This window comes from Drosophila willistoni, assembly GCF_018902025.1.
Source record: "Drosophila willistoni isolate 14030-0811.24 chromosome 2L unlocalized genomic scaffold, UCI_dwil_1.1 Seg168, whole genome shotgun sequence".
NCBI classification, from domain to species: domain Eukaryota; kingdom Metazoa; phylum Arthropoda; class Insecta; order Diptera; family Drosophilidae; genus Drosophila; species Drosophila willistoni.
Window position 1 is genome coordinate 12,763,030 of NW_025814047.1, and position 24,721 is coordinate 12,787,750.

General features: G+C 34.2%; 1 long non-coding RNA gene across 1 annotated transcript in view; it reads right to left on the reverse strand.

Moving 5' to 3' along the window:
* Nucleotides 1-24,399, reverse strand: part of LOC124459973 — a 37,239-nt gene extending 12,840 nt beyond the window's left edge. Inside the window, exon 1 of the long non-coding RNA XR_006953931.1 lies at nucleotides 23,900-24,399. This is a non-coding gene — a long non-coding RNA (uncharacterized LOC124459973). The remainder of the gene's footprint in view (nucleotides 1-23,899) is intronic.
* Between the last annotated feature and the right edge of the window lie 322 nt (nucleotides 24,400-24,721).

Sequence of the window (24,721 nt, forward strand, 5' to 3'; positions counted from 1 at the left end):
AAAATACCTGCTTTTAGTACGTTATGCACTTGATTGTTTATGCAGTTCTTTGTTACTGCCTCTGTATCGACTGAATACTATATACTTTTAGCTAGTTCGACAGGTCTGCAGTCGTGTATAAAGGCACCTTCCAGAGATTCAGTAAGCTTTTCAATCTCTTGGGCATACTGACTTGCTGTTTTGTTTCTCTGGGGTAGGTTTTTAATTTTTGCCGTTATTGACGCTACTGATTCCGTTTTTACATTTGTCGCAATACTGTTAAAAATCTTTTCTATTGTCTGTTCAGAGGTTATCCAATTTCTTGTTCTTCTTGATCTATCTCTTCTTCAGCCGTTAACTGGGTTTTGTCTTCCAGGGATATTGAAATTTTCAAATCAATTGTTTGTTTTTATTCAATTTTTAATACGGACTTTGCCTTTTGTTTGCAGTCATTATAGAATGCATTTGCGGCTGTTTTATGTCCCGCAGCTAGCTTACTATAGTGTTTTATTAATATTGCTCTAATATTTTCTAGTCTCTCTATTATTATTTTCGAGTGTTTTTCTATTGTACTTTGGGATGTTTCCCTATTCTGCGAGAGGCACTTACAAGATTTATTTAATTCTTGCGCATGTGTTCTAGCTTCTCCTATTATGTCATCCCAATTAATCATATTTTGTTGAAAAATTTACACTCTCTTTTTTTTTTTTTTTAATTCCTTGAGAGATCAATGTTTATGTAACCAGGTGGGTATCATTCTGTTTTTTCGCTATGGATCTTTCTATCAAGTGCGTTATCCCTTATTTAAATTTTCTATTATTCACAATCCAGTATTTGATTTTTATACCATACACCCATAGGGTGAAATGGTATATTAAAGTCGCCAAAATGTATGTAACAGGCAGAAGGAAGCATCTCCGACCCCACAAAGTATATATATTCTTGATCAGGATCAACAACCGAGTCGATCTAGCCATGTCCGTCTGTCCGTCCGTCTGTCCGTATGAACACCTAGATCTCGGAGACTGTAAGAGCTAGAGCCACCAAACTTGGTATGTAGACTCGTGTAGTATGTAGAGTGATCAAGTTTATTTCAAATTTTTGCCACGCCCCTTTCCGCCCCCGCAATTTAAAAAAAGCGTTTATCTCAAAAACTATTCCAGCTAGAGACACCATATTTGGTATGTATATTTGTTTAGTAAACACGCACATTTTGTATGTGTAAAAATTTTGCCACGCCCTTTTCCGCCCCTGTAATTTGAAAAACTTGATTATCTCCCGTATTTTTTTACCTTATGCAATTGGCACACCTAAATTTGTTACTAATATCTAGCAAAATACCAAATTTGATCAAAATCGGACAAAAAACAGTCGAGTTATGCATATAAACGTTTTTCCATAAGGCCGGAGTTGGCCGTTGGCTGGTGGGGGCGCTAGGGTGCTCGTATGATTGAGTGAGCGAGATACTAAGATATGCAGATAATGCATTAATTTAATAAAGTTGAAATATTTGCTTTACTGGTGTATGGTATACCAAAGTCGGCGAGACGACTTACTTACTTCATTTATATTTTGGATTGGTTTCACCTCTGTTAAAGAGGAAGTCTAAAAATGGAACGTATTTGTTCAAGTATTTAAGTTCTACTCGACCCATTCTTATACTGTATTTAGGCCATCTGCTCTACTCTGATATTTTTTCCTTATTATTTTATTATGCATTGCATATAATTTCAACACCAGATTTAAGGCTACTAATATTAGGATAGCTAACAACAATATCCCTATTTCTTCTAAATTTTCGTTGTGATCTACTATTTTCATGCTTTTGACGACAGTAGCCGTTGGGTTGTCTATTTTGGATTCTTGAGAACCCATCTTACTAGCAAAAAAAATTTTGTTTTCTTTGGTCGTTTAGACCTGTTTTCTATTGGTTTCAGAAGAAAAAACAAATTTTATTGATTCGGTTGTTAGGGTAGAGTGGGGCTAATCGGCGCATTTTTTTTTAATCCTTAATATATCCTGATCGGGAGCTCGTACTGAATTTAAATGAAAGGTTAATTCATTGTCCAACTATTGATCAAAGTTACGTTTCGATATAATTTACCGTTGCAAAGCTATAGCGTTTTTTTCGAACATACCCGAAATTGGCGTTGTTAAAAATCGCGGGGCAATGTGGTGCATCGGCGTTTTACAAGTTTTTTATATAGAAACAAGCGATTTTTCGAAAAAAAAGAATATAGTTTAATATTAAAAAATTTGTTTTATAAAAAAAACTTTTTTTTTACCACCAACAATGTTGATTGGTTCTGACTTTCAATTATGATTGTTAATTTCATCGTTTGTATGGCAGCTATATGATATAGTACTCTGATCCGTCTGATTCTGGCAAATGTACTGTTTTTATCAATAATTAGTTTATATATCGGACTTTTATTCAAATATAGTTATGATTTTAAAACGCCATTTTTAAATTTGTACTAGTGCGCCACTTTGCGCCAACATTAGTTTTAGCATTTTAAACTAAATATTTTAAAACTGTGTAATCGTGCTATTATATTTCAAGATAATTCGACTGCGACGGTTTGCCCCATGCGCCGATTAGCTCCACTTTCCCCTATATATTTTTTTTTTATTTTAGTATAACTAAAAAATTTTGAAAGAGAGAAAAATTATCTCAACTGTGTTTTGCACTGTGAGCCAGAGACGTGGAAAGATAGAAGAGTATATATGCGTAGGCTTACAACTTGAACAACGGTTTAATTAAATCTATGCCTACGCATGTTTTTTAGTAATAGCCTATCAATAGTTGGTTAGTAAGTGTACTGTGCAACAAGTGCAAACTCGTACATGTTTATACTATCTTAATATTTAAATGTAATTTCAGTTATAAATAGAGGCAAGAGAAATATTTACTCATTGCGTGTCTTCGCTCTTTGGCGAAGTTGGGCCGTATTGTCCTTAGGCACTCTGAGTAGTGCTGTCGGTCCTAGTCCTTAAGTCCTGTGTGGAGGAGGTCCTGGAGGAGCTTCCTCTCATGCCTTAGCCTGGCGTATTTTCCTCCTCTCGACTTCCTTTTGGGGTCTTCTTTTCGCTTCTCTTGGCGAGCCCGGTACTCAGCTATCGTGAGTGGGCGTGGTCCCTTGTTTGGACACACCTCTAATACCTCTTCGAGGAGGGGTGCGTCCCTTTGTACGGTACGTACAGCCGTCAGGAAATCCAGGTCCTCTGGATGTTACGGTTCGGTGCTAGTCATTTACACGTGCCTTTTTGTTTAACTGTTTATTTATATTTTTGTGTGTATGTGTGTGTGTGTTCTCCTTTTTTTTTTTTTTAATTATGTTTGTATTTATTTTAATTAAAAAAAAATTTTTTTTGTATTCTATCAGGTAGAAATGGATTTGTGTAGCAGCATATGTTTGGTACACTCAACAAGAAACACATTTGCATTCTTGTGTCTCCTTTCGCTGGGAATTTTTCTTCAGCTATTTCTAAATATTTTGTTCTTATTTGCACTAGAGTTAGCGAGCATTAAGGGGAGTGACTTTGTTCACTTCTAAACATCTCAATTATGTTTTCTCTAACGCACGGGTTCCGTCTGGTAACTCTTTGAAATAACTACTTTACGGTAACCTCCATCGTTACCGTTTCTCATTTTCGTGCTTATATAAATTCTTTTGTTGTTTTTAACACAAACACATACGTACACAAAATTTTCTCTCTTTGGTCCTTCGACGTCTTTAGTCCTTGGTCCTTCGATGTGCTTAGGCCTAATCTTGGCCTATTGTCACGGTCGCCATGTAATGACAGGGTTCCACTGAGATGAATTTTAAGGAATGAACACGTCAGTTCAGTTTTGTGGTCTTATTCCGATTGATTTTTATTCCAATAATATTCTTTGGCTTAACCTATTGTTACATATATATTCTTATGCTGCGACTTAGGCGCCAGCTACAAAAGAGAGATGTACATAGGTAGTACGGTACCTATTAGGCACATACATATTATTTGGAGCGCTTACATCAAAGTGCTTAGTCACCGTTCACACGCTGGCCTGGCTCTAGCCTGTGCATTGTTGCTTATATGAATATTTGTATGTGCATATATAAATGTACATACATAAGTATATGAACATACTTAGTTGTGTATTTATGTGAATATATTTATTTATTCATTTATATTTTATTTATTTATTTATTTACGTCAACTAACACAGAAGTCGACGAAAAAGCTTAAGCTAAATTGAAGAAGAAGGCTTAGCTATATACACAACTAAACATCCCCGACCCGGTGGAGGTGTTTTATTTGCATAAGGTGCCAGCTATGCCCCGATTCACAGCCAATGTGGTCAGGGATGAGTTGCAGCCAATCCAAGTCCAGAATATTTTCATTGGTTTCGCTGTAGATGATTAAAAGTACAGCGCGAAGAGAAGTGACAGAAAGATGAGGAGAAATTAGGTGAGAAAGGTTGTTAAAAGATTGGCAAAGAACACGAAAAGGTTCGAGAAGAGAGTAGTTAGTCAGACATCTACTAAGGTGAACAGGAAAAAAGTTTCTGGTCAGACTTAAGGGAACACAAAAATGTAGCGTATCTGGTAAATTAGTAGAAATGAGTTCGCCGTTGACTAGTTTATGGAGAAAGAGAATGCCAAAAACGAGCCTACGGTTGTAAAGTGAAGGAAGATTAATAAGAAGAATCTGAATCTTAATCTGTCAGAATAAGAAGGTAGGCAAAGACTCGGGTCCCAATTAAGACCGCGTAACGCAAACTTAAGGAATTGCTTCTGTACAGATTCAATACTACGCTGGCGAACATCATATTGCGGATTCCACACTGGCGAGTAATATTCGAGAGTAGGGCGAACTAACGAAGTGTATAAAACCTTTGTTACATAGGGATCATAAAATTCTTTGGCCCAACGTTTAATGAAGCCAAGAATGCTGCATGCTCTATTGACAATTGAAGAAATATGAACATTAAATGAAAGTTTTGGGTCAAACATAACGCCTAAGTCTTTGAACGATGGTATACAATCTAACAGAACAGACATAATAGAGTAATGAGCTAGGAACGGAGACAAACGACTGAAAGTCATAAAAGAACACTAAAAGGCATTAAGGTGTAATTTATTAACGTGGCATCAATCACAGAACGCATCGAGATCTGATTGCAAGTACTGTTGGAAAGAAGGATCATTATAGGAATAACAAATCTTGACGTCATCCGCAAACATGAGCACGCGTGAATGAGCCAAGGCCAAAGGCAAATCATTTATAAACAGTGTAAATAACAGTGGGCCCAGATGACTGCCTTGGGGTACACCTGACGTAACTCGAACAGTTTTAGATATCGAGGAACGAAAAGACACCTTTTGGGTTCTGCCAATAAGATACGACTTTAACCAAGCCAACAGTTTTGGGGAAAAACCTATTATGTTAAGTTTCGCGAGAACCGTATCGAAAGCCTTACTAAAGTCAGTATAAATAACATCAGTTTGACACTTTTTACGGAAGCCATGGTGTACAAGGGTAGTCAATTCTAAAAGGTTAGTAAGCGACGAACGACTTTTCATGAAGCCATGCTGACAAGGAAAAATAGTGGATCTGGATAGGTGTTGAAGGGAAGACGTAATAATATTCTCAGCTTTGGTATTGCCGAAAGTTTGGCAATGCCACGGTAGTTAGAAACATCCGATTTGCTACCCTTTTTAAAAACCGGAATAATAAAAGACTCCTTCCAAATATCAGGAAAGCTACAAGTCTCACTCGATATAAAGAATAACCGAGATAAAGGCTTAGATAGGGAAATCGAACACATTTTAAGGATGGAACTAGGTATATCAGGACCGGGAACGAAGGAAGACGTCATAGATGACAAGCTAGAGATAATACAGTCTTCAGTAATACTAGGAAAAAACATACAATTTAAATGTGGGATTGAAAAGGGATATGGTGTGGGATCCAAAACAGTAGTAGAATAAGTCGACTGAAAGAATTTAGCAAACAGATCTGCAATATCTGAATCATTATTAGCAGTCTGGTCATTAAGTCTGAAGGTGGAAGGTAGTACATTAGAGCGTCTTTTGGAATTAACAAAGTTGTAAAATCTTTTGGGGTTCTTATAAAATTCAACCTTACAGCGAACGATATAATTATTGTAGCATTGAGTGTTTAAAAGACAAAATTGAGATTTGGCTATACAGTAATTGGCATGTGCGCAACATTCAATTACATTTGCCTCTTAAGCAACATAACTACCCATGAGTGCATGGTGCTGGACAATTGCTGCGTCGGCAAATATAACACGCGCGGCCACTCAGGCGCAATATGCAATATGATACATCCTTACTCTCTCGGTGCGGCGACATATATACATACATAGTCTTATGTAAACATTATACATTTATACATTTATACATTTATACATTTATACATTTATACATTTTTTTTTTTTTTTTTTTTTTTTTTTTTTTTTTTTTTTTTATAATTTATACATTTATACATTTATACATTTATACATTTATACATTTATACATTTATACATTTATACATTTATACATTTATACATTTATACATTTATACATTTATACATTTATACATTTATACATTTATACATTTATACATTTATACATTTATACATTTATACATTTTTTTTTATACATTTTTTTATACATTTATACATTTTTTTACATTTATACATTTATACATTTATACATTTATACATTTATACATTTATACATTTATACATTTATACATTTTTTTATACATTTATACATTTATACATTTATACATTTATACATTTATACATTTATACATTTATACATTTATACATTTATACATTTATACATTTATACATTTATACATTTATACATTTATACATTTATACATTTATACATTTATACATTTATACATTTATACATTTATACATTTATACATTTATACATTTATACATTTATACATTTATACATTTATACATTTATACATTTATACATTTATACATTTATACATTTATACATTTATACATTTATACATTTATACATTTATACATTTATACATTTATACATTTATACATTTATACATTTATACATTTATACATTTATACATTTATACATTTATACATTTATACATTTATACATTTATACATTTATACATTTATACATTTATACATTTATACATTTATACATTTATACATTTATACATTTATACATTTATACATTTATACATTTATACATTTATACATTTATACATTTATACATTTATACATTTATACATTTATACATTTATACATTTATACATTTATACATTTATACATTTATACATTTATACATTTATACATTTATACATTTATACATTTATACATTTATACATTTATACATTTATACATTTATACATTTATACATTTATACATTTATACATTTATACATTTATACATTTATACATTTATACATTTATACATTTATACATTTATACATTTATACATTTATACATTTATACATTTATACATTTATACATTTATACATTTATACATTTATACATTTATACATTTATACATTTATACATTTATACATTTATACATTTATACATTTATACATTTATACATTTATACATTTATACATTTATACATTTATACATTATACATTTATACATTTATACATTTATACATTTATACATTTATACATTTATACATTTATACATTTATACATTTATACATTTATACATTTATACATTTATACATTTATACATTTATACATTTATACATTTATACATTTATACATTTATACATTTATACATTTATACATTTATACATTTATACATTTATACATTTATACATTTATACATTTATACATTTATACATTTATACATTTATACATTTATACAATACATTTATACATTTATACATTTATACATTTATACATTTATACATTTATTTTACATTTATACATTTATACATTTATACATTTATACATTTATACATTTATACATTTATACATTTATACATTTATACATTTATACATTTATACATTTATACATTTATACATTTATAATTTTTTTATACATTTTAATTTATACATTTATACATTTTTTTTTTTTTTTTATACATTTATACATTTATACATTTATTTTACATTTATACATTTATACATTTATACATTTATACATTTATACATTTATACATTTATACATTTATACATTTATACATTTATACATTTATACATTTATACATTTATACATTTATACATTTATACATTTATACATTTATACATTTATACATAAATATGTTTATACATAAGCATACCGCTCCTCTGCCTGCATTGCCAGCAGCGCAGCTACGCGGTTTTAGCTATAGAGAACAATTGTAATAGAATTAAGAATTATTCAATAAACAATACTCAAAGCGACAAGACCTGCTTGTGTCTTATTTTATTAAACCCAAAAATACTACATCTCAAGGGATTCTACATCGAACATATTACATGGCGACCGTGACAGTGGTCACTAACTTATAAAAAGTGACCGGAAGGCAAAGCGGACCTAGAACATAAAAGGCAACAACGTTTGGAGGTGCTGAGCAGAATATTATTTACGTGTGGTAGGCAATCCGCCCACTACACCAACGTTGGGCAGCATCATGAGAATGAATGAAGAAAAACAAAATACATATAAACAAAAGTAAGTAGAGTTATGGGAAAAAATCCGGTGTGGTAAAGAAGTTAAAAGCCAGAAAGGCTTATTATATTTGAGGCTATTAAACAGCCCAAATATAATAAGTTGGAATACATCGGTGAGATTATACGCCGAGGTAGAATTCATAAAAAGCCAATTGGGCGAAAAGAAAGCCACAACCGAAATCCCATACTCTACAATACACAACGTGGCAAAAACGAAATTAAAAATAACGCCACAACCTGAGAAGGAAGTACCAAAAGTGAAAATAGTCTGCCCAAAGGACTGTGAGGGACCACTATATTCGCCGTATTGCGAATATACCTGTAGCCACTGCTACGCGACCGCAAAAGGAAAATCTGGTGCGAAGACCGGCACCGGTACCGCCTGAGCCCATAGGCCCCGGACATCAGCAGCTGAACTTGAGCTTGAACGCGCCCTAGAAGTGAACCGATAGCGCTACAAAGAGCGCCCACCAAAATAATTAATTATAAAACTATGCGCTGCGTCCCACATTTTTTTTGTAATGCACTGCGATGCATATATTTTTGTTTAAACAAACTATATACAATTGTGCGGCATTAAAGCTGTCCAATTAGAGTGTGGCCTGAAAACCACACGCAAAACTAAGCAGGGATATATGTAAAAAGAAAAATTAAACAAAAACAATTAAAATGAAGTAAGTAAGTCGTCTCGCCGACTTTGGTATACCATACACCAGTAAAGCAAATATTTCAACTTTATTAAATTAATGCATTTTCACATGCATTTTACAAGCATATCTTAGTATCTCGCTCACTCAATCATACGAGCACCCTAGCGCCCCCACCAGCCAACGGCCAACTCCGGCCTTATGGAAAAACGTTTATATGCATAACTCGACTGTTTTTTGTCCGATTTTGATCAAATTTGGTATTTTGCTAGATATTAGTAACAAATTTAGGTGTGCCAATTGCATAAGGTAAAAAAATACGGGAGATAATCAAGTTTTTCAAATTACAGGGGCGGAAAAGGGCGTGGCAAAATTTTTACACATACAAAATGTGCGTGTTTACTAAACAAATATACATACCAAATATGGTGTCTCTAGCTGGAATAGTTTTTGAGATAAACGCTTTTTTTAAATTGCGGGGGCGGAAAGGGGCGTGGCAAAAATTTGAAATAAACTTGATCACTCTACATACTACACGAGTCTACATACCAAGTTTGGTGGCTCTAGCTCTTACAGTCTCCGAGATCTAGGTGTTCATACGGACAGACGGACAGACGGACGGACGGACAGACGGACGGACAGACGGACATGGCTAGATCGACTCGGTTGTTGATCCTGATCAAGAATATATATACTTTGTGGGGTCGGAGATGCTTCCTTCTGCCTGTTACATACATTTGGCGACTTTAATATACCATTTCACCCTATGGGTGTATGGTATAAAAAAAGAGATGAACAAAATATAAAAAAAAACTATCTCTAAATAAGACAAGAACAAGACAAGAAAGAACAAAAGAAAATTCAAAATTATTAAGCAAAGAAATAAATAAAAAGAGAAGCAATTTTAAAATTTGAATGTTTGATAATAGAATAAGCAAGTTTGATGACATATTTAATGAACCCAATATGGGGTTAATAGATACCAAGACAGTGGACTCCACTGCTAACGTTATTAATAAAATAGAGTCATCGAATGTAGATTTAAAACCAACAAATGCACTTATATTAGTAATTGTAATAATAATGAGCGCATATGTGTTATATAAAGCATACAAACTACACAATAAATGTGTAACAAAAAGAGCTTTAAGCCATACTAATGATCTTGATAAGATCTAAATAACATATGCAACAATTGTAATAAAAGTGCATTTAAAAAAAATATTATCACAACAAAAAAATATATATATCAATTTCCAAATAAAAAAAAAAAACAAATTTTTAAGCTGAATAAAATATATATATTTGTTGATTAAAATGAGTACGTTAGACAATTATTTTAGGAAGATAGTAAATAGGAATCCCAACATGCCAGCGGATTTAGTTGAGGTTTTTAGTAGGGATAATATTAAATCGGCACAAAGTTCGATAAACCTAGTTCAGATAAGATTAGCATACTTTGATTTAACGGGAGAAGAATTCCCAGTTAAAGGAAGTGCAATGGTACAGATGAGTTTTATTGTCACTGTACCAAATATATGCTGTTTTTCCAACTCAACAGGCACATTTCGCTTCTACCTGATGGATGAAGCTCAACAATAATAAGTTGTTGCGAAAATAAAGCCAAAATCAAGAAAAATATCAGAGTAGAGCAGACGGCCTAAATATAATATACAAATGGATCGAGTAGAACTTAAATATTTGAACAAATATGTTCCATTCTTAGATTTCCTCTTCAACAGAGGTGAAACCAATCCAAAATATAAGGAAATTAAATACTGGATTGTGAATAACAGAAAATTCAAATCAAGGATAGCCAACTTGATAGAAAGATCCATAGTAGAAGCATATAATCGCCTAAAGTGAAAAAATAGAATTTTACCCACATGGGTACATAAAATGTTTGAAGAACCCATAGAGACAATCGATCTCTCACGGAATTGAAAAAAAAGAGAGTGTAAATTGTTTCTTTTAACAAAATATGATTACTTGGGATGATATAATAAGAGAAGCTAGAATACATGCACAAGAATTAAATAAATCTTGTAAATGCCTCTCGCAGAATAGGGAAACATCCCAAAGTACAATAGTAAAACACTCGAAAATAATAATAGAGAGTCTAAAAAATATCAGAGCAGTGTTAATAGAACACTACAGTAAACTAAGTGCGGGACGAAAAACAGCCGCAGATGCATTCTATGATCAATGCAAACAAAAGGCAAAATCCGTATTGAAAAGATACAATATTGAATATAAACAAACAATTGATTTGGAAAGTTCAATATCACTGGAAGAAGTAACGAAACCAATGGCTGATGAAGAAATAGGTTAAGAGGAACTATCAGTGAGCTCTGATCAATCAATAATAAGTCATAACAAACCAGCCATTCCAAAAGAAAGCACAATGACACAAACGAGGGTAGAATTCATAAATACAGCGACCAAGCTGATACCATACTTCGATGGTGACATTAAAAGTCTACCAGGTTTCATTGGAGCGCTTCGCGTTCTTGACACCATAAAAGAGCCGCACGAAGCGGTAGCCATCCAACTCATAAAATCAAAATTAAAAGGACAAGCGGCTAGCAGCCTAAGCTCAGAAAAAACGATTGATGAAGTAATACAAAGACTATCAACAATCTTCAAGGGTGACTCAGTAGATCTTTTAACAGCTAAAATTAAAAATCTGCATAGAAACCCCAATAACTGTGTTTCATACACAAAGGAGATTAGTGAGTTGACCGACGCCCTTAAAGGCGCATATATTTCCGACGGTCTTCCAAGTGAAGAAGCAATAAAATACACTACCAAAGTGGCAGTAAATGCTATGGTAGGTCATACCAAAAGTCAAAGAGTCCAATTATTAATGGAATCAGGACACTTTCAATCAGCTAAAGAAGCAATCACTAGATTTACCACTCTTTCAGTAGAGACGGGATCCACAGATAGCTTCCAAAATAATGCCATCTATTATGCCCAAAGAAACCGTGGTAATTATAATAACAAATATAATTATCGCGGTAGAGGCAATGGTCGTGGTTATTACAATAACTATAATAATAACAATAACGGCCAAAATTCCCAGCAAAACAGAAGTAATAATAACAGAGGAAACAACAGAGGTTACAACAAGAATAATAGAGGTAACCGAGGAAATAACCGACAAAACGGTTATACCAACAATAATGTTATGGTAGCACAGAATGCCTCGGAAAACTCCCAAGCTCCTTTAGATACTCAGCAGTAAAGAGTAATAATATTCACGCCATCAGTTTAAATCAAATACGTTTGTTACCTTCACGAATGTGGCAACAGGAAAAAAGTTAGTGTTCTTAATAGACACAGGAGCGAAAATATTTATTGTAAAAGGAAATTCCGATAATCTTCAAAATATTCAAACCAATAAAATCATAAATATACAGGGAATCAGTCAAGAAGTAACTAAATCTATAGGGTTTACTTCTTTTAAAATCCAATTTTCAAAATATATAATCCCACACGATTTTCACAACGTTAATACACAATTCGCTATTCCATGTGATGGAATACTAGGAATCGATTTCATAAGAAAATACAACTGTCAATTAGATTTCAATCCGTCCGAAGACTGGTTAATAATTAGACCAAACAACCTAAAATATCCGATATATGTACCAATATCGTACAGTTCTGGTAACAATTCAATAGTTTTGCCAGCAAGATCCCAAGTTGTCCGAAAAATTGAAATAAGTTCACAAGAAGACAGTGTATTGATCCCAAATCAGGAAATTCAGCAAATTTATTTAGCAAATACCATAACTAACCCCAAAACGCAGTCATGCGATTGCTAAACACTACAAATATAGATCAAATAATAAACATATCAAGTTTGAAATATGAACCACTTTCCGGCTACGAAATAATCGAAGCAAATAACGAACAGCGTGAAAACGCAGTACTAACTACGTTATCAAAAAATTTTCCCCCACAGTTTCACAGCCAACTTACGAAGTTGTGCAAGATATATAGTAATGTATTCGGACTAGAAACCGAATCAATAACAACAAATAACTTTTATAAACAAAAATTAAGACTGGTGGACGATGAACCAATATATATTAAAAATTATAGAAATCCTCATAGTCAGAAAGACGAAATACAAAGACAAGTCCAAAAGCTTATAAAAGACGAAATAGTCGAGTCTGTATCACCTTACAATAGACCACTTTCATTAGTACCGAAAAAATCATTACCAAATTCCGAAAATAAAAAATGGCGATTAGTAATTGACTATCATCAAATTAATAAAAAATTTTTGTGCGATAAATTTCCGTTACCTAGAATTGATGACATTTTAGATTAACTAGGTAGAGCAAAGTATTTTTCATGCCTCGACCTAATGTCAGGTTTTCATCAAATTGAACTCGAAGAAGAGTCACGAGACATAACATCCTTTTCCACATGTAATGGCTCATATCATTCTGCTCTCTGACGTGACGGTCGTGTTTTTGCATAGCTCCTGAGTTTTTAGTAATATTTATTGTTTTCTCTCAGTTTTTAATTGTGCTTAGTTTGTTTACGCTTTCACTGGTGTTGTTTACTTGACACCCTTGTGTTTTATTTCCATAATTCGCCAAATTAAATAGTTTAAACAGTTTTTCTGTTTCGTGATTAGTGTTTGGTGCATTTAATTTTTTTTCTTTTTATTTTTTCTCTCTCGTCATTGCTTCTGCAGTTGCTCCCCTCATCGCCCCCATCATACCATCAGTGCTAGTGGCTTTGTTGTTCTATCTGCTTTGTGCTTGTGCTCAGCTTCTCTCCCGCATAATCACTTTTGTAAGGCCGCCTCTCAAAGTTCGGCTTATAACTGTTCTTGCACTCTCTTGTGCTGTGCACTCTAGCTGTTCTCTTTGTTTTATTTGTAATTATTGATTTCTTATCGATAATTATCTTTGTGCTGTGTATTTAAATTTTTCTATTTATTCTTATATATATAAATTTATTTATTTTTTTTTTTTGCCTTGTGTTTCTTTTGGCTTTATAATGGCTTGTTGTCTACCTACTTGCAAGCATTCGAATCGTTTTGATGATCAGTATAGAGCAATATCTTGTTGGCTTTGCGATAATCTTATTCACTTAAAATGTGCTGGCCTCAATGGCCGCGACTACGACAAATTTTCTGGTTTGTCTGTGTCTAAGCCTGAGCTTGGCCTAATGCGCTGGACTTGCCCATCTTGTGCCAGCCAGCAGCTTGATTTTAGCCGTATGTATAGGGATATTCGTTTATTTATTTATTTATTTATTTATTTATTTAAAGTTAAAGTTTAAAGTTTCTTTCTTTAAACAAACTGGCCAAACAGCTGTCTAACGAGTGTGACTCTAGCGTACATTTATTGTCGCAATTCAAGTTTGTTCCACCTTGTGAGAAGTCGCCCAAGAAATGTACCCTTGAGTTGCCTCGCAAGCAGTCGCCAGCACACTCTATTACATCGTCTCCCATTTTACTTTCGCCTACACCATCTTCTTGTCCCTCTTTATGCTCTTCTTTTTAGATTGAAGTACCCATTACAAGCCCTGGTGTACCTCATTCTATCCCTCACGGGAACTCTGATCAATCACAGGATCATGCTAGCTCTCAATCACTTGCGGATCCCAATGCTCCTCCGCCTTGACTAACTGTAGTGCCTCATCGCAAACAATTATTTATCTCTAGGCTTGCTCCTGATACTTCTGAGTCGTCCGTGGCAGCTTACATTAGTAATATATGCCCTGCTAAAGTTTTAATTCAAAAGTTTAAGTTTTCTAGGCCTCGCGAAATCTCCTCTCTTAAAATTACAGTACCTAATGAGTATTTCTCAGCTATGGTTGACACTAATTTCTGGCCAGAGGGCCTAGTTGTACACGAGTTTGCACCCAATAAGCGCTCCCGTCCGTTGCCTGTCCACCTTTCCAATTTATTTTCTGCTTCAAAAAACTAATAACGTCCAGTCTTTGCATTCATTATCAAAATGTAATAGGACTTCTTACCAAGTTCTCGAACCTGTTCTGTGATAGCCAAACCTTTTCGGCTGACAAATTAGCTTCCTCTGAAACTTGGCTTAACTCCTCTGTTTTGGATAATGAAATTCTTTCTAATAACTTTATTTCTTATAGGCTTGATCGTGTTGGTCGTCGTGGCGGTGGAGTACTTATTGCTGTCAACTCGAATCTGTGTTCAAGTGTTGTGCCGATTGATCTGCCATTAGGTGTTGAGTTTATTTGCGTCGAAATTACATGTTCCAACTTTAGCTTATATATTTCTTGTTCATATATTCCTCCAGCTTCTGATATAACGACCTATATGCATCATGCTGATGCTTTGCAAACTATTTTTAATCGTCTGAAAGATCGCGATTTCCTTATAGTTTTAGGTGATTTAAACTTGCCTAATATTTCTTGGCTTGTTGATAATAATCTATCTTTCTTAATTCCTTCATCTCAACATGTTTTTCTTGATAGCCTACTTGAATGTCCGCTATATCAGTTGAATTCTTTCCTTAACTCTTCTAAAACAATCCTTGATCTTGTTTTTGTCTCTGATCCCACTGTTAGTGCTGTATCCCGAACACAGCCCCTAATGACACCTGAAGATCCTTATCACCCTACCATTGAAGTTACTATTTCTTACAATTCCGTTACTAATTCATTTAATAACATCGCAAATTCTCGTCGTAGATGTTTTCGTAAAACAAATTTCAATCTTCTTAATAGCTTTATTTTTTTTTTTGATTGGTCATTTCTATTTGAGTGCTGCGATATAGATCGTGCTTATGTGAATGTCTCTACCGTCTCCAGCGCGCCAGTCTGGTTCACACGTAGGCTCTCTAATCTCCGTAACATTGAATCGAGATATTTTAAAAGATTTAAAATAACTGGTTCGCGACTTGACTATGCAAATTACTGTATAGCCAAATCTCAATTTTGTCTTTTAAACACTCAATGCTACAATAATTATATCGTTCGCTGTAAGGTTGAATTTTATAGGAACCCCAAAAGATTTTATAACTTTGTTAATTCTAAAAGACGCTCTAATGTACTACCCTCCACCTTCAGATTTAATGACCTGACTGCTAATAATGATTCAGATATTGCAGATCTGTTTGCTAAATTCTTTCAGTCGACTTATTCTACTACTGTTTCGGAACCCACACCCTATCCCTTTTCAATCCCACATTTAAATTGTATGTTTTTTCCTAGTATTACTGAAGACTGCATTATCTCTAGCTTGTCATCTATGACGTCTACCTTCGTTACCGGTCCTGATAATATACCTAGTTGCATCCTTAAAATGTGTTCGAATTCCCTATCTAAGCCTTTAACTCGGTTATTCTTTATATCGAGTGAGACTTGTACCTTTCCCGATATTTGGAAGGAGTCTTTTATTATTCCGCTTTTTAAAAAGGGTAGCAAATCGGATGTTTCTAACTACCGTGGCATTGCCAAACTTTCGGCAATACCAAAGCTGTTTGAGAAAATTATTACGTCTTCCCTTCAACACCTATCCAGATCCACTATTTCTCCTTGTCAGCATGGATTCATGAAAGGTCGTTCGTCGCTTACTAACCTTTTAGAATTGACTACCCTTGTACCCCATGGCTTCCGTAAAAAGTGTCAAACTGATGTTATTTATACTGACTTTAGTAAGGCTTTCGATACGGTTGATCATTCTATGCTTCTCGCCAAACTTAACATAATGGGTTTTTCCCCAAAACTGTTGGCTTGGTTAAAGTCGTATCTTATTGGCAGAACCCAAAAGGTGTCTTTTCGTTCCTCGATATCTAAAACTGTTCGAGTTACATCAGGTGTACCCCAAGGCAGTCATCTGGGCCCACTGTTATTTACACTGCTTATGAATGATTTGCCTTTGGCCTTGGCTCATTCACGCGTGCTCATGTTTGCGGATGACGTCAAGATTTGTTATTCCTATAATGATCCTTCTTTCCAACAGTACCTGCAATCAGATCTCGATGCGTTCTGTGATTGGTGCCACGATAATAAATTACACCTTAATGCCTCTAAGTGTTCTTTTATGACTTTTAGTTGTTTGTCTCCGTTCCTAGCTCATTACTCTGTTAAGTCTGTTCTGTTAGATTGTGTACCATCGTTCAAAGACTTAGGCGTGATGTTTGACTCAAAACTTTCATTTAATAATCATATTTCTTCTATTTTGAATAGAGCATGCAGCATTCTTGGCTTCATTAAACGTTGGGCCAAAGAATTTTATGATCCCTATGTAACAAAGGTTTTATACACTTCGTTAGTTCGCCCTACACTAGAATATTACTCGCCAGTGTGGAATCCGCAATATGATGTTCACCAGCGTAGTATTGAATCGGTACAGAAGCAATTCCTTAAGTTTGCGTTACGCGGTCTTAATTGGGACCCGAGTCTTCGCCTACCATCATATTCTAGCAGACTTCTTCTTATTAATCTTCCTTCACTTTACAACCGTAGGCTCGTTTTTGGCATTCTCTTTCTCCATAAACTAGTCAACGGCGAAGTCATTTCTACTAATTTACTAGATACGCTATATTTTTGTGTTCCCTCACGTCGGACCAGAAACTTTTTTCCTATTCACCTTAGTAGATGTCTGACTAACTACTCTCTTCATGAACCTTTTCATGTTCTTTGCCAATCTTTTACCAACCTTTCTCACCTAATTTGTCATCATCTTTCTGTCACTTCTCTTCGCGCTATACTTTTTAATCATCTACAGCGAAACCAATAATAATATTCTGGACTTGGATTGGCTGCAACTCATCCCTGACCACATTGGCTGTGAATCGGGGCATAGCTGGCACCTTATGCAAATAAAACACCTCCACCGGGTCGGGGATGTTTAGTTGTGTATATAGCTAAGCTATCTTTTTCAATTAATTACTATCTGTCTTAGCTTAAACTTTTTCGTCGACTGCTGTGTTAGTTGACGTAAATAAATAAATAAATATATAAATAAAATAAATAAATATCGGTTCACGCGATTACCATTCGGTTTAAAAATAGCGCCAAATTCGATCCAGAGAATGATGACTATAGCATTCACAGGCCTTGAACCTTCGCAAGCATTCCTTTACATGAATGACTTAATAGTCATAGGTTGTTCCGAAAAACATATGCTCAATAATCTAACAGATGTTTTTGAGAAGTGTAGGCAACACAACCTAAAGTTACATCCTGAAAAATGTTCATTCTTTATGCATGAAGTCACCTTTTTGGGACATAAATGCACAGATAAAGGAATACTTGTGTGCCTGATGACACAAAGAATGATGTCATTCAAAATTATCCAGTCCCACATAATGCGGATAGCGCTAGAAGATTCATTGCATTTTGCAATTATTATCGAAGATTTATACAAAATTATGTAAGAAAAATGTTAAATTCGAATGGACAAGTGATTGTCAAAATGCGTTCGAGCATTTAAAATCAGCATTAATGAACCCAACTCTGTTACAGTACCCAGATTTTAGCAAAAAATTTTGCATAATCACAGAAGCAAGTAAATATGCATGTGGAGCAGTCCTCACGCAAAACAAAAATGGACCACAGCTTCCAGTAGCATACGCGTCTAGACCTTTCACCAAAGTTGAGAGTAATAAGAGTACAACTGAACAAGAGTTAGCTGCAATTCACTGGGCAATCACGCATTTCAGACCATACATTTATGGTAGACATTTTACTGTCAAAACAGATCACAGAGCATTAACTTATTTGTTTTTAATGGCAAACCCAAGTTCCAAGCTAACCAGAATGCGACTTGAATTAGAGGAATATAATTTTACGGTAGAATATCTAAAGGGAAAAAATAATTTGGTAGCCGACGCGATATCGAGAATAACGATACAGGACTTACAAAATATACCAACCAGTCACAAAATTCTGAGAGTCACTTCCAGAAATCAAAGTAAACAGTCAAATTCCTGCGCAGGAAAAGAAAAAGAAAATAATATAAAAGAGTTGCAAAAGCAAGCTCTTAATGCTTCTAAGCCCAATGTGTATGACGTCATTGTAAACGACGAAGTACAAAAAGTAGTGAACTTGCGAGTAACTGATTCTTTAACCACATTCAAACATGGCAAGAAAGTTATAGCAAGAATTGACATTTGCGATATGTATACCAATGGAATTCTCGACTTAGGTCAATTTTTTCAAAGGCTCGAAAAAGAAGCCGGTATACTCAACATCAGTCAAGTCAAAGTGGCACCGAGCGAAAAGATCTTTCAAACTATCTCAATAGAATCTTTCAAAAATATGGGCAATAAGATTTTACAATTATTAAGAGTAGCGCTACTCAAGACGGTGACCTTATAATCAAATAACGATAAAGAAAAAGAAGCAATACTGTTTACGTTCCACGATGACCCCATACAAGGAGGTCATACTGGAATATTAAGAACTATGGCCAAAATAAAAAGGCATTACTATTGGAGGAATATGACACGAGATATATCTCAATATATAAAAAAATGTAATAAGTGTCAACAAGCAAAAATAACAAAGCACACAAAAACTCCATTAATCATAACTGAAACGCCGCAACTGGCTTTCGACAGGGTAATTGTGGATACGATCGGTCCACTCCCAAAATCAGAACACGGAAATGAATACGCAGTAACCTTAATCTGCGATCTAACTAATTATCTTGTAATAATACCAATAAAAGACAAAAGTGCAAAAACAGTAGCGAAAGCTATATTTGAAGATTTCATTCTGCAGTACGGTCCAATAGAGACGTTCATTTCGGACATGGGAACAGAATATAGAAACTCAATAATTGAAGATTTATGCAAAACTTGCAAATTAAAAAGATAACTTCAACTGCACATCATCACCAAACTGGGATGTATGGATACGATACTTGTTGTTTTGTTTTTTTGATATTGTTTTAATACAACATCCTCTATGGCACATGATTATTGTCAATATGAGTTGGTATTTAGTAAAACTGCGAACTTACTCAAACATTTTAATAGTGTTGATAATATAAATCCACTATATAACATAGAAGATTATGTTAAGGAATCAAAATTTAGATTAGAACAGGCTTATAAAAGAGCCAGAATTATGTTAGAACAGCATAAAGCAAAAAATAAGGAAATATATGATAGAAAGGTAAAAGATATCGAATTAGAATTAGGAGATAAAGTTTTATTACGTAATGATACATTATACATTTATACATAAGCATACCGCTCCTCTGCCTTCATTGCCAGCAGCGCAGCTACACGGTTTTAGCTATAGAGAACAATTGTAATAGAATTAAGAATTATTCAATAAACCATACTCAAAGCGACAAGACCTGCTTGTGTCTTATTTTATTAAACCCAAAAATACTACATCTCAAAGGATTCTACATCGAACATATTACAGTAGAGACATTCACATAAGGAACGCATTTATCAATTAGAGAATTAGGAGCAGAGTAGAAAAACTTCACTACACAATTTATATCGCAGCACTCAAATAGAAATGACCAATCAAAAGAAAAAAAGGCTATTAAGAAGATTGAAATTTCTTTTACGAAAACATCTACGACGAGAATTTGCGATGTTATTAAATGAATTAGTAACGGAATTGTAAGAAATAGTAACTTCAATGGTAGGGTGATAAGGATCTTCAGGTGTCATTAGGGGCTGTGTTCGGGATACAGCACTAACAGTGGGATCAGAGACAAAAACAAGATCAAGGATTGTTTTAGAAGAGTTAAGGAAAGAATTCAACTGATATAGCGGACATTCAAGTAGGCTATTAAGAAAAACATGTTGAGATAAAAGAATTAAGAAAGATAGATTATCATCAACAAGCCAAGATATATTAGGCAAGTTACAATCACCTAAAATTATAAGCATCAGCATGGTGCATGTAGATCATGATATCAGAAGCTGGAGGAATATATGAACAAGAGATAAATAGGCTAAAGTTAGAACATGTAACTTTGACGCAAATAAACTCAACACCTAAGGGCAGATCAATCGGCACAACACTTGAACACAGATTCGAGTTAACAGCAATGAGTACTCCACCGCCACGACGACCAACACGATCGAGTCTATAAGAAATAAAATTATTAGTAAGAATTTCATTATCCAAAACAGAGGAGTTAAGCCAAGTTTCAGAGAAAGCTAATATGTCAGCCGAAAAGGTTTGGCTATCACAGAACAGGTTCGAGAGCTTGGTAAGAAGTCCTCTTACATTTTGATGACTTACAAAGACTAGACGTTATTAGTTTTTTGAAGCAGAAGATAAATTAGGAAGGTGGACAGGCAACGGACGGGAGCGCTTATTGGGCGCAAACTCGGAATTGTAAGGCCCTCTGTAATTTTAAAAGAGGAGAATTCGCGAGGCCTAGAAAGCTTAAACTTTTGAATTAAAACCTTAGCAGGGCATATATTACCAATGAAAGCTGCCACAGACGACTCAGAAGTATCTGGAGCAAGCCTAGAGATAAATAATTGTTTGCGATGAGGCATAACAGTTAGGGGAGGCGGAGGAGCATTGGGATCCGCAAGTGATTGAGAGCCATCATGATCCTGTGATTGATCAGAGTTCCCGTGAGGGATAGACTAAGGTACACCAGGGTTTGTAATGGGTACTTCAATCTGAAAAAAAAGAGCATAAAGAGGGACAAAAAGATGGTGTAAAAAGATGCTGGCGACTGCTTGCAAGGCAACTCAAGGGTACATTTCTTGGGCAACTTCTCAGAAGATGGAACAAACTTGAATTGCGACAATAAATGTACGCTAGAGTCACACTCGTTAGACAGCTGTTTGACCAGTTTGTTTAAAGAAAAAAACTTAAAACGAAGATCCCTATATATACGGCTAAAATCAAGCTGCTGGCAAGTCCAGCGCATTAAGCCAAGCTCAGGCTTAGACACAGACAAACCAGAAAATTTGTCGTAGTCGCGGCCATTGAGGCCAGCACATTTTAAGTGAATAAGATTATCGCAAAGCCAACAAGATATTGATCTATACTGATCATCAAAACGATCAGAATGCTTGCAAGTAGGTAGAAAACAAGCCATTGAAAAGCCAAAAGAAACACAAGAAAAAAAAAAAAAAAATTTATATATATAAGAATAAATAGAAAAATTTAAATACACATCACAAAGATAATTATCGATAAGAAATCAATAATTACAAATAAAACAAAGCGACAGCTAGAGTGCACAGCACAAGAGAGTGCAAGAACAGTTATAAGCCGAGCTTCGAGAGGCGGCCTTACAAAAGTGATTACGCGGGAGAGAAGCTGAGCACAAGCACAAAGCAGAGAGAACAACAAAACCACTAGCACTGATGGTATGATGGGGGCGATGAGGGGAGCAACTGCAGAAGCAATGACGGGAGAGAAAAATAAAAAGAAAAAAAAATTAAATGCACCAAGCACTAATCACGAAACAGAAAAAACTGTTTAAACTATTTAATTTGGCGAATTATGGAAATAAAACGCAAGGGTGTCAAGCAAACAACACCAGCGAAAGCGTAAAGAAACTAAGCACAATTAAAAATTGAGAGAAAACAATAAATATTAATAAAAACTCAGGAGCTGTGCATAAACACGACCGTCACGTCAGAGAGCAAAAGCTTACTTAGCAGGCTACATCCCCAGATTGCTCCAGTCTAGGATTGTAGGCTGCTGTTTCATGAACATTAGACGTTTTATATAAAACTTTTTTCACATTGACGTTGACAACATGTTAGGAAAGATTAACAAAAAAAAAAATTGCAAGGGTATAGAATCTTCAGCGCATTCGAAGTTAGCCTCGGCCCTCTGATTTTATTAGATTTGTGATAATTTTACTTATAGTTAAAAACAGAGTAAATCTAATAATACAAAATTGTTTTACACTGGAGCAGCCTAAGCCCGAAATTAAACATTTTTAAGACAGTTATGGAGTTAATTAGTTGGAAGTTGTTGGTTTACGTGCTGGCAGAGATATGATAGGTGATCTATTGTTAGCACAGATGCAAAAGGGCAAGAAAATTCACTTTACTAATTAAATAGGTGTTGAGGTGTGTCGTCGAACCGTAGTTCATTCATTTATATGGTCGGAAAATATTTATTTCTTCAGACTTGTGGCCAAAATGAAGCCGATATTGTTAGTCAATTGGTTAAGGAAAATTAAAAATATTTCTACAAATATAGAGACTGCAAATGTTCTAGAAGATCGATCGAGTCTCTATGCGAAGAAGAATGGAAGCTTTTAAAAATCAGTTTTTCAGATTTTGAATTTTATCGTAAAATAGGTGAATAAATGGCTATAAATTTTAGCACCATATTCAAAGATATTAATTTAAAAAAACAGGTGTAAATTTTCGACCTCTAGACCACCTGGACCTTGAGTAAAATGGGTGTGATGACTGAAATTGGAGCAGTTATGTAACACTATAAAACTGTAAAATAACGTAACAAAACAATATAGTAACTACAAATGGCTGCAGCACAGCTAGAAAAAACTTCTTTTTTTTTTTGTTACACACATAGACGCATAGCAACTTAACTTATAACTTTAGCAATCACTAACATCAGCCTTAACAACTCTAACACACGACAACATTATTATTAAGGAAGTTTAAATATTTTACTCACTCTAATGGGTCCAGACCATTTATTTGTGTCTCAACAATGCTCGCTTTTGATAATGATATTCCAGCCCAGGAATCAAATCGGTTCAAATTTACAGCCAGATCGGTAATATAGTACTTAATAGCTTTTAAGAAATCGCGACTTTTAAAGTAATAATCTGCCAGCAAGTAGTAAATATTTTTCACTTTGAATGGTAATCGCAATAATAGTGAATCTTTGGACAGATCCTTACGTGCTCCTGATATAAAGTCGTCTATGTTTTGAATTTGAAAATGTATATCATTTTGTTTTGGAAGCAATTGTATAAGGTTAAGCAAAAATTGCTCCATATCACCTGTAATTGACTCTATTTTATATGAATTAAAATCTGGTAGTGGGTCAGGTGCATAAATGTCAAAAACTCCAATTGCAATTTCCAAAGTTAAGGGTATATGCCCAGCGTTATGATTTTCCAAATAACGCGAACGAGATTTTTTTTGCGGAAAACCATACAAACAATAAGTAATCTGAAAAAAGAATAAAATTCTAATAAAAAATATGATTCTGCAGTATTAATTTACTATTATGTTTTATTTATTAATTTATAAATTTTGAATGCATGTACATATATAGAATTGGATGTTTATTTTATTGGTACTAGGTTTTGTTTTAGCAGACCACCATACTAAACACATCTGCTTTCATGTGATACTTCACATTATTATTATACCTTTGCAGAGTGCATTATAAATTTGGTTAGATGTTTGTACCACAGAGTAGGAAAAGTTTCCGACCCCATGGAGTCTTGCCTTTAGCGGACAAAAAACCACCACCCGTGGCCGAGCG